This window comes from Heterodontus francisci, chromosome 33 (assembly GCF_036365525.1).
Source record: "Heterodontus francisci isolate sHetFra1 chromosome 33, sHetFra1.hap1, whole genome shotgun sequence".
Classification (NCBI taxonomy): domain Eukaryota; kingdom Metazoa; phylum Chordata; class Chondrichthyes; order Heterodontiformes; family Heterodontidae; genus Heterodontus; species Heterodontus francisci.
In genome coordinates this window covers 15571825-15587823 of record NC_090403.1, presented here as the reverse complement: position 1 = coordinate 15587823, position 15999 = coordinate 15571825, and positions in this window count along the sequence as shown.

Sequence of the window (15999 nt, the reverse complement as noted above, 5' to 3'; positions counted from 1 at the left end):
GAGATATACCTCCAGGGGGTAAACATTGAAACAATGAGACCCAAGAGAGACTGAGAATTCCTAGAATTCCAGTGATAATTGGCCGGATTAGATCTATCCTGCTTTTTGTATACAGGACATACTTGGGCAATTTTCCACATTGCCGGTAGATGCCAGTAACCTACTTAAGGCTTATTGTAGGTCAGGGGCGAGTGCTGCCCAGGGCAGCAAAAGTACAGGCGCTGATAGATTTTCCCGCGCCCACAAACAAATGAGAAATAATGCGACTTTTGAGGATGTATGTGTTTTGCCACACGTGTGTCCTAAACTTCAACATTATGGCCGCTCCACTCATAGACTTACTGCAGAAAAGAGCAAAGGTAATGCAGTCAGAGAGGTGCCAAACAGTGTTCGAGAGGCTAAAAGCCATTCTAACCAATGAACCAGTGCTCATAGCTCCAAATTTTAATCAACACTTCTAAAATGGTTGATGCTAGTGACTTAGGGGTAGGTGCCGACTTGCTCTAAGATCATGAGTCAGGGTACTTCTCCAAAAAATTAAACCGACACCAAAAGAGGAATTCCACTGTGGAAAAGGAAACACTGCAAATGTTGCTAGCTCTCCAGCATTTTGAGGTCTATGTCCAAAATGGATACAGAGAGATTATTGTCTATACCGATCATAACCCCTTGACCTTTGTAGAGAAATTCAAAAATCAAAATGCAAGGTTATTTAGATGGAGTCTTAAAAATTACCCATATTGCAGGAAAAAACAATGTGAAGTTGATGTGTTGTCCAGATGCTAACTCAATGCAGAGTCATCCCAGAAAAAATTAAAGCAGAGCCTAGCTATGGCAGTGTGAGTTAGGAGAGTACAGTGTCCAATTTTCCTAGTATTTCAGTGTTGGCTAACCGGACAGTAGGGGGTTCCATTTGGAAACCCTCCAGACCCTCCTCTAACTCGTCCTCGCTGTCCTTTTTATCCTCCTCTGTCCTAACTGCCTGACAGACCTGGGCTTGGTTGTCCCCTTCCTGGATGTGAAACTGTTTTAGCATGTTGGTGTGGCACAGCCTTTGTTTTTTCCTATGGTCTGTGGTGCCAATTAAATAGTTCACCCTGCCAATTCTCTTCATCACTCTATAGGGGCCACTGAACCAGGATTTCAGGGGTTCGCCCTGTTTTGGGAGATTGGGAGTAGTACTAATAAATGGGGCTGGATTTCAAAGCCCCTCTGCTGTCGGGAATGCTGGCAAGGAGGCAATGAAGATCAGTATGGCGGAGGCCCACCACCGACCCCAACAGCAGCAGGCACCGTACTGATCTTAGCAGAGGCGGCGAGGCCTCATGGAGGCCGTCCCACCACTCAGCGACAGGACAATGATTTAAATATGGAAATTAATTTACATACCTGATTTAATGATGGTCCTGTTGCCTCCTCAATTGCCGAAGCAATCTTCATTCCAGCGGCTGACAATGCTGTGCCTTCGAATCCCCGTTCGGGGAAATGTGGCGCGACACGTGTGGGGAGGGGGGAAGGAGGGTTTTTCTCTGTGCAGGGGTGGGGGACCGGGGTTACAATCTGTTGATTGGTCAGGGGGTGTACTGGGAAGGGGTAAAGGTGCCGAACTTTGGGGTGGGGGGGAAAGGTCAAATTTTAAGTATCTTTATTCCAGGAGGGAAAATAGCAGGAATGTTGATATTTGCCATGGAGTGGGGGGATGGGGGGAAGCAGTGGGAGAGTGCATGGTAAGTTTATTTTATTTAGTTTTAGGAACCTTAAACTTACCTGGCCCTTTAAATTTTAAATTAGCATTGAGGGCTTTCAGCCCTTTCAAAATGGCGCCGGCGGCTGCGCATTGGCGCCGGACATCATTGCCGGTGGCGGCTCGCCCAGCCCCTCCACGTCATCGCAGAGGGCGGGCACCACGGCCAGGCAAACGAGCTGCCGTGTTTGAAATTGTGGCGGCCCCATAACGTGGTACCCGTGCGGCGGGCTGCATTTTTTTATGTCCGCCGCCTACGTCGGCAGCGGAGTCTTAAAATGCAACCCATGGTCTCCGGGCTGAAATGTTCTGACCTTAGCATGTTTATCTGCCTGCCTTTTCATAGCTGTCAGGGAGGTTTTTAGGTGTTCCTGAGCCACTGCACAGGCTCTCGTGAGCTGCTCCCAGAACATGGCAATGTAGTCTAACGTGGAAGGCTCATCCCTGTGTCCCAAAAACCTCTCTTTGATTAGTTTAAGAGAACCTCCCACGTTGTGACCATAAACTAATTCAAAGGGACAAAAGCTGGGGGGAGTCATTGGGCTGGATTTTATAGAGACCTCAACATCGGGATCCGTGGCGGGGGGCATGAAGATTGCCCCGGACGAGGCCCGCCACAGATTTCGATGCTGGCAGGGCCCGTCCTGATCTTGCCAGCGGCAGCGAGGCCTCGTGGCAGCACCCCCGCCACTCAGCGACGGGACCGTAATTTAAATATTCAAATTCATTAACTTAGCCGAGTTAATGACGTTCCCATCGCCTCCTGAAGTACCGCCCAGATCTTCATCCCGGCGACCGGCACTACCACACCTTCGAATCCCTGTCTGGGGAAACAAGGTGCAACACCTGTAGGGAGGGAGGAGGAGGTACGTTTCTCAGTGTGGGAGGGGTGGGGAGCAGGGTCAAACTATTCTGATTGGTGGAGGAGATGGTGGGAAGGAGTAAAGTTAAAAGTTTGTGAACTTTGAGGGAGGGAAAGGTCAGGTACACAAGGTAAGTATTTTTGGGGGGGAGAGGGCAAGGAATGAGTGTATTGTTAATGGGGAAGGCGTGGGAGAGGGGCTGGAAATATGTATGTAAGTTTTTAAATCAGTTTTATTACAATTTCCCTTTAAACATTTAAATTAACTGTAAGGGCTGGAAGTCCTTTAAAAATGACACCGCACCTGTGCAGTGGCACCGGACGCCATTGCCAGGGACAGCTCGGCCGCCCCCTCCATGTCATCGGTGGGGGGAGAGTGAGGGGGGCAGTCTGCTCTGGCCATGTAAATGAGCCTTCCGCGGAGTAAAACCCGCCCGTGCAGGCCGCCATCTTTTATGTAGTAGGCGGTGACAAATTCAGTCAATCGGGTGAGTCGCTGACAGCAAACAGGAGAAATCTTTATCCCAGTCATGGGGGTACTCATAGCAGTATGCCCTGATCATTGTCTATAGGCTCTGGTGGTACCATTCCAAAGCCCCTTGTGACTGTGGGTGATAGGCTGAAGACTTTAGCTGGGTTATGCCCAGATTACCCATGACTTTTTGAAAGATCCCAGACATGAAATTCGTGCCCTTTTTTTAAAATTCATTCATGGGATGTGGGCGTCACTGGCCAGGCCAGCATTTATTGCCCATCCCTAATTTCCCTTGAGAAGGTGGTGGTGAGCTGCCTTCTTGAACCGCTGCAGTCCATGTGGGGTAGGTACACCCAAAGTGCTGTTAGGAAGGGAGTTCCAGGATTTTGACCCAGCGACAGTGAAGGAACGGCAATATAGTTCCAAGTCAGGATGGTGTGTGACTTGGAGGGGAACTTGCAGGTGGTGGTGCTCGCATGCATTTGCTGCCCTTGTCCTTCTAGTTGGTAGAGGTCGCGGGTTTGGAAGGTGCTGTCTAAGGAGCCTTGGTGCATTGCTGCAGTGCATCTTGTAGATGGTACACACTGCTGCCACTGTGCGTCGGTGGTGGAGGGAGTGAATGTTTGTAGATTAGATTATATGATTAGAGATTAGAGATACAGCACTGAAACAGGCCCTTCGGCCCACCGAGTCTGTGCCGACCATCAACCACCCATTTATACTAATCCTACACTAATCCCATATTCCTACCAAACATCCCCACCTGTCCCTATATTTCCCTACCACCTGCCTATACTAGTGACAATTTATAATGGCCAATTTACCTATCAACCTGCAAGTCGTTTGGCTTGTGGGAGGAAACCGGAGCACCCGCAGTAAACCCACGCAGACACAGGGAGAACTTGCAAACTCCACACAGGCAGTACCCAGAATCGAACCCAGGTCCCTGGAGCTGTGAGGCTGCAGTGCTAACCACTGCGCCACTGTGCCGCCCTAGATGGTGTGCCAATCAAGCGGGCTGCTTTGTCCTGGATGGTGTCGAGCTTCTTGAGTGTTGTTGGAGCTGCACCCATCCAGGCAAGTGGAGCGTATTCCTGACTTGTGCCTTGTAGATGGTGGACAGGCTTTGGGGAGTCAGGAGGTGAGTTACTCGCCTCAGGATTCCTAGCCTCTGACCTGCTCTTGTAGCCATGGTATTTATATGGCTACTCCAGTTCACTTTCTGGTCAATGGTAGCCCCTAGGATGTTGATAGTGGGGGATTCAGTGATGGTAATGCCGTTGAATGTCAAGGGGAGATGGCTAGATTTTCTCTTGTTGGAGATGGTCATTGCCTGGCACTTGTGTGGCACGAATGTTACTTGCCACTTATTAGCCCAAGCCTGGATATTGTTCAGGTCTTGCTGCATTTCTACACGCCCTGATCTGTCTGGATCCCAGCAGGCAGCCCATATCGGGTAAAGAATTGGGTTAGCCCCTTCACCACTACCTTGGCAGAGATAGTTCTTAGGGAAATGGCCTCCGGGTAGCCACATCCATAATGGTGAGAAGATACTGGTAGCCCCCTTTTGTTTTCAGTAGGAGTCCCACACAATTTACCAGCCCTCTGCTGAAGGGTTCACCCAAAAGCCGGTATGGGAATTAGGGGTGCAGGTTTTATTGCCGGTTGAGGCTTCCCCACAAATTGGCACGTGTGGCAAGTTTTACAGGACTCCACCACATCTTTGTGGAGTTGTGGCCAGTCAAAATGCTGTCTTATGCAGGCTTGGGTTTTTCTGATACTAACATGTCCAGCCATTGGAGACTCATGGGCTATTCTCAATATTTCCCTGTGGTACCTCGGTGGCACCACTACCTGATGAACCACTGTCCTCTCTTCGTCTGCAGATCTGTGAGGAGGTCTCCACTTCCTCATCAGTACCTCATTCTTTAAATAGTAGCACTCTGGAACTCCCTGTGCTTCAGCTTCAGTTTGGGCAGTCTGTGATAACTCTTTTAACCCTGGGTCGGTTTGCTGAGCCTAGACTAAGGAAGACCTGTTTAACCCATCCTGTGGGTCCTCTAACTTCCTGAAAAAGGTTTCAGATAACCAGACAGTAGGGTCATCTGTCTGCAGTGCCAGTTCAGCCTCCTCTGATGGAGGTTGTTTGGCCATGGACTGGGTCACCACACAGTCAGTGAAATTGCCAGGGATCTTCTCCTGCAATTGCTGTGTCTCCTTGACATCTTTTGGTCTCTCTGAAACCACTGGAGAAGCTGCAACCTTTGCCCCCCACCAGATCAGTACCCAGGAGCAGGTCAACCCCGTCCACAGGTAAACTAAGGACAATCCCCATGGTTACTGGTCCTGAAACAAGGTTGCACTCCAGGTGCAACCGGTATAAAGGTTGGGTATATACTTTCCTCCGATACCGTTTATTAGCACTCTAGCATTCAATGCACTCTCTGGGGGAAAGGTCATGCCTTTTCCCAGTGGAAAGGATTGGGTGGTCCCTGTATTCCTAAGTATGACTATGGACTTGCTTGCCTCACTCGAGGGGTATGAGGTCATTTGGAATACAAATTTTTGGTAACTCTCAGGGATTTTGTTAAGTTTTCCTGCACTCACAGCGGTAGGTTTACTGGGTTTTACTGCCGCAGTTAAAGCCACAGTCTGGTCTGCTGTGTTTTCATCAGAGCCCCTTTTCCTGCACTTGTCTGTTGTGCCCTGATTAGTCTTACAGGTTTTCCCCATGACTTCCAGCAGTCAGCTCGAAGGTGACCTGCCTTGTTACAATGGAAATACACAGGTTTTCACGCATCACTCCTGCTCTCATCACCGTCCTTTTTCGCCTGAGGAGGGCCCCCTGCGTGTCCAGCTTTCCCTTCTCGCTCTTGGCTGTTCGGGCTCCCATCACCCTTGAACCTTTTATCCTTTTCAGGTTTTGTGGAATGACAAGGGCAAAGTTTCCCATGGGGTAAGGGCTTGTGGACAAGCGTAAATTCATCAGCCAGGATTGCAGCCTGCCTGGCTCTTAGAACCTTTTGTTTCTCTATGTGAGTTTTAACGGAAAGGGGAGTGAATTTTTGAACTCAAGAAATATCACCTCTTTGATGTGTTAGTATGTGAACTGTATCTCGAGTGCCCATATCCACTGGTCGAAAGCAAGCTGCTTAATCTTTCAAACTCGAGGTAAGCTTGTTCAGGTTGCTTTCGGAGGGTCTAGAATTTTTGATGGTATGCCTCCAGTACAAGCTCATATGCGCCCAGGATAGCATTTTTAGTTATATCATCGTCTGATGAACTTTCATCGGGCAACCTCATGGGCTTTTCCTGTTACTTTGCTTCGCAATAACAAAGTTCATCTGTCTGCTGGCCATGTCAGCTCTTTTGCAAGCTTTTCAAAAGAGACGAAAAATGCTTCCACATCCCCCTCATTGAACTTTGGTATCAACTGGGAGAACGTTAAGAGCTCAGCACTCGGTCCTGAGCTAGGGGTCATTCCCTCACTAGCTGTGCCTTCACTGAGTGCATTAAGACTTCCTTTAGTTTGTTCGGGCTGCCTTAATTCCCTTTGGAAAGCTCTTTCTTTTTCTCTTTCCTGAAACTCTCTCTCCTCTTTCTCCTTCTGGAATTCTAACTCTAGTCTCCTCTGTTCTAGTTATACCTTAGCTAACGTTACTTTCTTTGTTTTCAACTCTAAACCTGTTTCTGAGTCTTCAGGTTCAAGTGCCAAATAGTTGGCCACATGCTTTAGGACTTTGGGCTTCCTAACTGCCCAGCTACATTCCTCAACTCTTCAATAGATAGAGCATTTAACCTGTCCCAGGTTACTTCATTCTTGGTTCAGGAAGGTACTGACTTTGAATGTAGACATTTTAGTACTCTAGCAGCAAAAACCACAAGAAAACCTGTATTGAAGTTTTTAAATTTTCTGATCAATTTGGTTTCCCACTTTCAATTTCTTGTTTGTCGCTGGGTTCTGATCACGGACTTGAGCCCCCAAATTTCTGCTACGATCAGGGGAGGAGGAGTCGCAAGGCTCCCCTCTTGTCTTTCTCCTTGTTTGACCGCAACAGGGTGTATTTCTTTTTAAACAGTGGATGCGCTTACCACTTTAATGAGTGCTTAACCTTTTACCTTTGTTGTGATTATAAAATAACCAATCGAACAGGTTTTCTTGAGTTTAAACAAGAAAAAGGTAAATTTATTGTACTGAGCCAAAAACCTGATGCGCTACACTTTCATTCACACACGAGAATCACACACACAAATAGATTACAGAGTGGAGAGGAATGGTTTGTGTTGTATTAGAGTCCAGAACATAGAAAAATAATATACAATCTGTGGTGTCTGTTAATTCGGTTGTCTTCCAGCTGAATCTGGAGTCCTGACGTTCTTGGTTGGTAGATGTTCTTGGAAACAGTGACACAGGTGGTCTTCTTCCCAGGGGTCTTTGTCTTGGATCTTTTCCAGCCAGCAGGCAAGCTTCAAATAAACAGGATCACCTGGAGAGAGTGAGAGAGAGAGAGACAGAGACCTCCCTATGGGTTCTGCACTATCAAAGTCTCAGGAGCTTGTCCTTTTGCAAATGACTGCTAGTTTTTTCACAGATGGGGAGGCAGTCACATGATTGTCCAGTGTCCTCGTTTGCAATTAATTAGATTCAAGTCTAGGAATTCGCAATCTCTCTCAGATCTTATTGTTTCAATGTTTACCGCCTGGAGATACATCTCCATTAATGAATGCTCCAAGATGGCTTTGAATATCCCACTAATGAGGGTGATACTGGATAATCTACTCAGTTATCCCAGTCATTGTCCTGGATGAGAGTGCTGTTGGACATGCGTCTCCAATTTGATGTCCTGGAATGTGGTGGCCATATTGACTGACAGCTTTTTAAAAGTTAAATGTCGTATCCCAGCTTTCCTTTTTAAAAGTTGAACACAGGTTTCCAACTGATGAATTAAAAAGTCCTCATTCACCAAAGCATGTTTTCTTGACAGGTGCATTGAGCAGTGTGACAGGTTGATGGTGCAGTGGATAGGAGGTGTCATGTGAAGATGCATTCACTGACCTTGATCACATGTGTGAGGTCATTAGACTTCTTGTGCTGTGCTGCCTTGGCTCCAAGACTCCAGGTTACCTGCTCCCATTCCCTTCTGAGGGTGGTCTTTGAGAGCTTCCTGCCCTCCCCACAGAACCATGGCACCTCTTGCCCTCCCCAGCTCCACCACTAATGCCTCCAGCACCACATCCATTATTCTGGAACCCCTCTCATTTCTGGTGTTAGATTTGCCATCATGTAAGTTGCAGCAATATTCTTCAGTGCAGTTTCCCTTTAAGAGGAATAACCTGCTTTTAGGAAGAGCATCTGGCTGCACCACTTGGTTTGTGAACAATACCACTGGGCTCCTTTGCTGTGCACAGAGGCAACTGGCAGTGATAAGACGAAAACAGCAGTGTGGGACCCGCTCAGCCAGATGCTACAATCATTTAGATGAGGTGGATGCACCAAATTTACGGTCTGAATGGGTGTGGGCAATTCACGATCGCAACGTGATAATCGCCCAAAAATTGGGATAACTGGGCTTCTAGCTCCTGAAGTGTAAGTGGTTAGCTAAGGAAAAAGATACAGGAGTAGTGCCAGAGGACGAGAGAGTTGCTAATTTCCTCTGGCACCAGTATTTATCTAAATGACCACTTCTGCGCTTACGTTTCAAAGATTCTATGATTTCTCATTTTTTGGGTCAAGATATTCTTCCTAAATATCGGATTTAAATTTTACATTTCTACTTTAATGCTCAGTTTATCTAAGCTATTGCATTTAATATTGAATACATTATTAACCTTTTCGTTCCCATCCAGCTTAACCAGACTTTAGGCAGCAGCAACTCACCAAGATATCTAACGCCAATGCTCATGCTAGACCCCCAGGTGAAAATCAATGGGGAAGGGTGAGAGCAGGTGGATGGGAGTAGAGATGGGGTGGGGGTAGTGATGGGGTGCGTGTAGAGATGGGGTGGGGGTAGAAATGGGTTCAGAGTGGAGATGGGGTGAGGGGTAGAGATGGGGTGGGGGTAGTGGTAGAAATAGGGTGAGAGAGGAGATGGGGTGGGGGTAGAGATGAGGTGAGGGGTAGTGGTAGAAATAGGGTGAGGGGTAGAGATGGGGTGGGGGTAGGGATAGGGTGGGAGTAGAAATGGGGTGAGGGTAGAGATGAAGTGGGGTAGAGATGGAGTGAGTGGTCGAGATGGGGTGGGGTAGAGATGGGGTTGAGGTAGAGATGCAGTGGGGAAAGAGATGGGATTGGGGTAGAGATGGGATGGGACTAGTGATGGGATTAGGGTAGAGATGGGGTGTGAGTAGAGACGTGGTGTGAGTAGAGATGGGTTGAGGGGTAGAGATGGGATGATGGGTTAGAGATGGGATGGGAGTAGAGATGGGGTGTGAATAGTGTTACGGCAATGTGCTTTGTTGAATAATAATTTTCTTTAATCCACTGACTGGAGATCTGAATTTATTGTTTTTTAAAATACATTTTTAAAAGACAGGCCGCCAGCAAAGTCATCCTTTCATACCATAATGCAAAGGCCAGTGGCAGGCTGGAAGATTGGGAAACTTTTATAGATCAACAAAGGGTTACTAAAAATGGAATAAAAAGAGAAAAGGTAAATTATGAAAGAAAACTAACGTAAAATATAAAAACAGATAGCAAAAGCTTCTATAAGTATATAAAAGGGAAGAGAGTAGCTAAAGTGAATGTTGGTCCCTTGGAGAATGAGACTGGGGAGTTAATGGTGGGGAACACAGAAATGGCAGAGATACTAAATCAGTATTTTGCCTCAGTTTTCACGGTGGAGGACACTAGTACCATCCCAATAGTAACAAGTAATGCAGAGGATACAGGAAGGGAGGAACTTAGAACAATCATCATCACTAGGGAAAAAGTACTGAGCAAACTATTGGGATTGAAGGCAGACAAGTCTGCAGGGCCAGATGGCCTACATCCAGGGTCTTAAAGGAAGTGGCAGCAGAAATAGTGGATCCATTGGTTATAATATTTCAAAATTCCCTGGATGCGGGAAAGGTTCCAGTGGATTGGAAAAATGCTAATATAACGCCTTTATTCAAAAAAGGAGGGAGGCAGAAAGTAGGAAACTATAGACCAGTTGGTTTAACATCTGTCGTTGGGAAATTGTTAGAATCCATTATTAAGGAAGTAATAACATTTAGAAAGTCAAAACGCAATCCATCAGAGTCAGCATGGTTTTATGAAGGATAAATCGTGTTTGACTAATTTGCTAGAGTTCTTCGAAGATGTTACAAGTAAAGTGGATAATACCTGTAGATGTAGTATTTCTGGATTTCCAGAAAGCATTTGATAAGGTCCCGCACAAAAGATTAATACCCAGTGTAAGATCACATGGGTTTAGGGGTAATTGGCTGACCAACAGAAAACAGAGAGTCGGGATAAATGGGTCCTTTTCTGGTTGGCAAGCTGTAACTAGCGGGGTGCCACAAGGTTCGGTCCTCAGGCCCCAACTATTTACAATCTACATTAATGACTTGGATGCAGGAATAGAAGGTACTATAGCCAAATTTGCAGATGATACCAAAATAGAGAAATAAGAAATTTACAAATGGATATGGATAGGTTAGGTAAATGGGCCAAAATTTGACAGATGGAGTTTAACGTGGATAAATGTGAGGTTATCCATTTTGGTCGGAAGAATAGAAAGGCAAATTATTATCTAAATGGAGAGAAACTTCAGAATGCTTCGGTGCAGAGGGATCTGGGTGTCCTCGTGCATGAATCGCAGAAAGCTAGTATGCAGGTGCAGCAGGTAATAAGGAAGGCAAGTGGAATTTTGGCATTTATTGCTAAAGGAATAGAATATAAAAGTAGGGAAGTGTTGTTGCAACTGTACAAGGCATTAGTGAGACCGCACCTGGAGTATTGCGCACAGTTTTTGTCTCCTTATTTGAGGAGGGATGTTGTTGCATTGGAGGCAGTTCAGAGGAGGTTCACTAGATTGATTCCAGAGATGAGGGGTTTGTCTTATGACGAGAGATTGAGCAGTTTAGGCCTTTACTCTCCACAGTTTAGAGGAATGAGAGGAGATCTAATTGAAGTATATAAGATGATTAAGGGGATTGACAAAGTAGACATTGGCTGCACTGTATTCTACATTGCAAAGGACTGTGAGGAGGGAGACAAAATGTCTCCTCAGTCCCCAACAAGAACCAAGACCCAGGAAGTATAAAGGAACTATAATAAAAGCAAAATACTGCGGATGCTGGAAATCTGAAACAAAAACAAGAAATGCTGGAATCACTCAGCAGGTCTGGCAGCATCTGTGGAAAGAGAAGCAGAGTTAATGTTTCGGGTCAGTGACCCTTCTTCGGAACTGACAAATATTAGAAAAGTCACAGATTATAAACAAGTGAGGTGGGGTTGGGGCAAGAGATAACAAAGGAGAAGGTGCAGATTGGACCAGGCCACATAGCTGACCAAAAGGTCACGGAGCAAAGGCAAACAATATGTTAATGGTGTGTTGAAAGACAAAGCATTAGTACAGATTAGGTGTGAATACACTGAATATTGAACAGCAGCAAGTGCAAACCTGAAGAAAAACAACCTGAAAAAAACAGTGGGTAAGCAAACTAAACAAACTAAGATGAAATGAAATAAATGCAAAAAAATATTGTAAAAAATGTAAAAAGGAATGTAAAAAAAGGAAGAAAAAATAACTAAAAATGAAAGTAAAATGGGGGGCTGTCATGCTCTGAAATTATTGAACTCAATGTTCAGTCTGGCAGGCTGTAGTGTGCCTAATCGGTAGATGAGATGCTGTTCCTCGAGCTTGCGTTGATGTTCACTGGAACACTGCAGCAATCCCAGGACAGAGATGTGAGCATGAGAGCAGGGGGGAGTGTTGAAATGGCAAGCAACCGGAAGCTCAGGGTTCTGCTTGCGGACTGAGCGGAGATGTTCCGCAAAGCGGTCACCCAGTCTGCGCTTGGTCTCCCCAATGTAGAGGAGACCACACTGTGACCAGCGAATACAGTATACTACATTGAAAGAAGTACAAGTAAATCGCTGCTTCACCTGAAAGGAGTGTTTGGGGCCTGGGATAGTGAGGAGAGAGGAGGTAAATGGGCAGGTATTACACCTCCTGCGATTGCAGGGGAAGGTGCCCCGGGACGGGGACGAGGTGGTGGGGGTAATGGAGGAGTGGACCAGGGTGTCGCGGAGGGAACGATCCCTTCGGAATGCTGACAGGGGAAGGGAGGGGAAGATGCGACTGGTAGTGGCATCACGCTGGAGGTGGCGAAAATGGCGGAGGATGATCCTTTGGATATGGAGGCTGGTGGGATGAAAAGTGAGGACAAGGGGAACCCTGTCACGGTTCTGGGAGGGAGGGGAAGGGGTGAGGGTTGAGGTGCAGGGAATGGGTCGGACACGGTTGAGGGCCCTGTCAACCACAGTGGGGGGAAATCCTCGGTTGAGGAAACAGGAGGTCATATCAGAAGCACCGTCATGGAAGGTAGCATCATCAGAGCAGATGCGTCGGAGACGGAGAAACTGGGAGAATGGAATGGAGTCCTTACAGGAGGTAGGGTGTGAAGAAGTGTAGTCGAGGTAGCTGTGGGAGTCAGTGGGCTTATAATGGATATTGGTAGACAACCTATCCCCAGAGATGGAGACAGAGAAGTCAAGGAAGGGAAGGGAAGTGTCAGAGATGGACCATGTAAAGGTGAGAGAAGGGTGGAAATTGGAAGCAAAGTTGATAAAGTTTTCTAGTTCGGGGCGGGAGCAGGAAACGGCACCGATACAGTCATCAATGTACCGGAAAAAGGAACTACCTGCTCTCTCAGCAAGCAGAGAAATACTGCTAACTGCTATGTTTGAATGACTGTCATGTGACAAGTCCATCCCCATCTGTGGTTTTAAGCAGGTGTTTTCTCTGCAGCGGAGGAGAAGCAACTGGACTCTGACATGAGCAGACCCTAAGTAGGGGTCTCTCTCTCTCTTTCTCCATTCCAGCTTGAAAGCTTTCAAATCCTGCTTGTTGACTGACCACCTTTGCATACTCTGGCTACAATCCAAAACCCCATTGGAGGAAATCATTTGCATCGCTATCTCCAAGAGACTCACTGAACCAATCATCTACCTCTTCAAAATAAAAGCCACAGGATCACTGAATTCAGCTAGAAGCCAGCCGAATCACCAAATTCCACAGACTGTATACCTTTTTTATGGGCTCTTACTCAACCATTCTAACTTTCCCCATTCTGTAAACTACTTGTGTGTGTGAAAACCTCCAGAATGTGTGTGAGTGAAAGTTGACATATTGTTTTTTTTTATTACTTTGGTTTAAGTACAATAAAGTTAACTTCTTTCTTTGTTAACTCAAGAAAACCTTTCTGATTGGTTCTTGTTATGAACATAGCAACTTTGCAAGTAAGTTTTTTTCATCCGTTCATAGGATTTGACATCGCCAGCTAGGCCAGCATTTATTGTCCATCCCTAATTGCCCTTGAGAAGGTGGTGGTGAGCTGCTTCTTGAACCACTGCAGTCCGTGTGGGGTAGGTAGACCCACACTGTTGTTAGGAAGGGAATTCCAGGATTTTTGACCCAGTGACAGTGAAGAAACGGTGATATAGTTCCAAGTCAGAATAGAATATGGCTTGGAGGGGAACTTGCAGGTGCTGGCATTACCATGTATCTGCTACCCTTGTCCTTCTACGTGTAGAGGTTTGGAAGGTGCTATCGAAGGAGCCTTGGTGAGCTCCTACAGTGCATCTTGTAGATGGTACACACAGCTGCCAATATGTGTCAGTGGTGCAACGAGAGAATGCTGCTTTGTCCTGGATGGTGCTGAGCTTGTTGAGTGTTGTTGGAGTTGCACCCATCCAGGCGTGGAGAGTGTTCCATCACACTCCTGACTTGTGCCTTGTAGATGGTGAACAGGCTTTGGGAAGTTAGGAGGTGAATTACTCGCTGCAGGATTCCAAGCCTCTTACCTGCTCTTGTAGCCACGGTATTTATATGGCTACTCCAGTTCAGTTTCTGGTCAATGGTAACCCCCAGGATGTTGATAGTGGGAGATTCAGCGATGGTAATACCATTGAATGTCAAGGGGAGATGGTTGGATTCTCTTTTGTTGAAGATGGTCATTGCCTCGCACTTGTGTGGCGAGAATGATACTTGCCATTTATCAGCCCAAGCCTAAATGTTATCCAGGTCTTGCTGCATCTGGACACAGGCTGCTTCAGTATCCAAGGAGTCGTGAAGGGTGATTAACATTGTGCAATCATCAGTGAACATTCCCACATCTGACTTTATGATTGCAGAAAGGTGATTCACGAAGCAGCTGAAGTTGGTTGGACCTCAAACGCTATCTTGAGCAGCTCCTGCAGTGATGTCCTGGAGCTGAGATGATTGACCTCCAACAACCACAATCATCTTCCTTTGTGCTAGGTATGACTCCGTCCAACAGAGTTTTCGCCCTGATCGTCATTGAATCCAGTTTTGCTAGGGCTTCTTGATGCCATACTCAGTCAAATGCTGCCTTGATGTTAAGGGCAGTCACTCTCACCTCACCTCTGGAGTTCAGCTCTTTTGTCTATGTTTGAACCAAGGCTGCAACGAGGTCAGAAGCTGAGTGACCCTGGTGGAACCCAAACCGAGCGTCACTGAGCAGGTTATTGATAAGCAAGTGTTGCTTGATAGCACTGTCGATGACCCCTTCCATCACTTTACTGATGATCGACAGTGGACTGATGGGGCAGTAATTGGCCAGGTTGGATTTGACCTGCTTTTTGTGTACAGGACATACCTGGGCAATTTTCCACATTGCCGGGTAGATGCCAGTGTTGTAGCTATACTGGAACAGCTTGGCTAGGAGCGCAGCAAGTTCTGGAGTACAGATCTTCAGTACTATTGCCAGAAGGTTGTCAGGGCCCATCGCCTTTGCAGTATCCAGTGCCTTCAGCCATTTCTTGATATCACATGGTGTGAATCGGATTGGCCGAAGACTGGCATCTGTGATGCTGGGGACTTCAGGAAGAGGCTGAGATGGATCATCCATCTGGCTGAAGGTTGTTGCAAATGCTTCTGCCTTATCTTTTGCACTGATGTGCTGGGCTCTCCCATCATTGAGCATGGGGATATTTGTGGAGCCACCTCCTTCAAGTAACCAAACATTTACTGAATTGGCCAGTACATCCACTTTAAGAAAGAATTAAACCTGTCGTGGTCAACCAAGGAGAGGGAAAAGAGGAAAGCCCTTCAACCCCTCCTCACTTGACCTTAACAAAAATTTGGGGTCAAACCCAAAGACAAATGGGAAATTGGAAGTGGGAAACCAAATTGATCCCTCGCAATAACAAAAAAATTCCAATACAGGTTTTCTTGTGGATTTCTGTGTTAGAATACTAAAATGTCCACATTCGAGGCCAGTACCTTGCTCGAACAGAGTGAAGTAACTTGTGCCAGGTAAAAAGCCCTATCTGTTGAAGAGTTAAGGAATGTAGCTGGGCAGTTAGAGATTACTATCCACCCAAAAGCTAGGAAGGCTGAAATCCTAAAACTTGTAGCCAACCATTTTAAGATTGACACTGAAGAACCAGAGACAGGCATAGAATCTGACATAGACACAGTAACATTAGCTAAGGTACAAATAGAATAGAGGAGAGTAGAATTAGAATTCCAGAAGGAGAAAGAGCAGAGGGAGTTTCAGGAAAGGGAGAACCAAAGAGCTTTTCGGAGAGAGAAAGAGGAGAGAGAATTCCAGGAAAGGAAAAAAAAGAAAGGGAGGAAAGAGAAAAAGAATGGGATGAAAGGGAAAAAGAAAGCTTTCCAAAGGGAGTTTAAGGCAGCTCAAACTGAATAGGGGAAGACCCAAAGTACCCAGTGAAGGCAACGCTAG